The sequence below is a fragment of the Octopus bimaculoides genome, chromosome 20, assembly GCF_001194135.2.
Source record: "Octopus bimaculoides isolate UCB-OBI-ISO-001 chromosome 20, ASM119413v2, whole genome shotgun sequence".
NCBI classification, from domain to species: domain Eukaryota; kingdom Metazoa; phylum Mollusca; class Cephalopoda; order Octopoda; family Octopodidae; genus Octopus; species Octopus bimaculoides.
Genome location: NC_069000.1, coordinates 39,928,406 through 39,930,437, shown reverse-complemented (window position 1 = coordinate 39,930,437; position 2,032 = coordinate 39,928,406).

Here is a 2,032-nt window from a genome sequence, read left to right as displayed (position 1 = left end):
TAATCGACTTAATCCTCTTGTCTGTCCTTGTTTGTCCCCTCTATGTTTAGCCCCTTGTGGGCAATAAAGAAATAAGAAACGTTAGCACGCCGGGCGAAATGCTTAGCGGCATTTCGTCTGTCTTTATGTTCTGAGTTCAAATTCCACCGAGGTAGACTTTACCTTTCATCCTTTCGGGGTCGATAAATCAAGAACCAGTTGCATACTGTCTACCTAACTGTCTATCTGTCTGTCTAGCTGTCTATGTATCTAGCTGTTTGTCTGTCTGTCCGTCCGTCTGTCTGTCTATCTAGCTGTCTGTCTGTCTATCTGTCTGTCTATCTGTCTATCTATCTATCTATCTATCTATCTATCTATCTATCTGTCTGCCTGTTCATGTAGGTATGTGTGTCTGTCTGTCTATCTGTCTATCTATCTATCTCTGTCTATCTGTCTGTCTATCTATCTATCTATCTATCTATCTATCTATCTATCTATCTATCTATCTATCTATCTGTATGCCTGTCTGTCTAGCTGTCTGTCCGTCCGTCTATCTATCTAGCGTAATGGAAATTTCGATATTAAGGGACATAACTTACAATTAGTAAAATAATGCTAAGCTATTCTCAGTTGCCTCCCATGTAAACATGGATTTTTTTCACCTTCACCTTCAATGCTCATCGCATTAGACATATCAACACTAATTCAATTCCTGCATGCAAAAGACGCTGTCTTGAGCGACATTTTTATTTCTTTATTGCCCACAAGGGGCTAAACATAGAGGGGACAAACAAGGACAGACAAAGGGATTAAATCGATTACATCGACCTCAGTGCATAACTGGTACTTATTTAATCGACTCTGAAAGGATGAAAGGCAAAGTCGACCACAATTTCTCAATGAAAGCTAGTCATTGCAGTTGTTGCTAAGCTTCATAACAATATTAGTCGTTCTGACCTATTGCCTAATACATACATACATACATACATTCATTTATTCTCGGGGTGATTCAGCGTGACACAGAGTGTAACAAGGCTGGTCCCTTTGGAATACAGGTACCATAGAAACAGGAAGAGAATGTTGTCATGAAAGAGTACAGCAAGGTTCGCCACCCACCCCCTGCCAGAGCCTCGTGGAGCTTTAGGTGTTTTCGCTCAATGAACACTCATAACGCCCGGTCTGGGAATCGAAACCGCGATCCTACGACAGCGAGTCCGCTGCCCTAACCATTGAGCCTCCCTTCATCACATACACCATACGACAGAGCATAAAGCTAAATTATGGCGGTTAAATAATAACCGCCATAATAAGAATATTTGTTTTTCTTTATAAAACACTAAATCTGTAAACGCAAGTGCTGAGTTTGTTAACTGACATTTTATACTCGAATTGATTTATATTTCTAACTGTATTGTTATATCGAATTTATTAGTGTTATAAATAATTACCATATTTAATTAAACCATTTATTTTCTCATTCTTTGAATAATGGAAAACTGTTCATTTTCCCACCTCTCTCTCTCTCTCTGTTTATCTATCTATCTATCTACGTACGTACCTACCTATCTATCTATCTATCTATCTATCTATCTATCTATCTATCTATCTACTTGCATGCCTGCCTCTGAGAACGTGCGCGTGTACAATCACACACACACACACACACACAGAGTTATAAGTTGTTATTCTGTTTTAATCTCCTAATCTTTTAAATTGTCCATTAATCATTAATTTAATATTACAAACCGGGCATAATTAAACCTGATACATACATGCATACATACATACATACATACATACACACACATACATACATACATACAGTTGCACGCGCGCAGACACATACACATAGGCGCAGGCATAGCTGTGTGGTTAAGACAAGAAGCTCGCTTTGCAACCACGTGGTTTCGGGTTCAGTTCCAACGCTCTGCACTTTGGCGAAGTGTCTTCTACAGTGACCATGGGCCGACCAAAGCTTTCTCATTGGATTGGATAGACGGAACCTGTGTTGTACCTTATATGAGTTTATAAGAATATTAGATATGCAGGCACA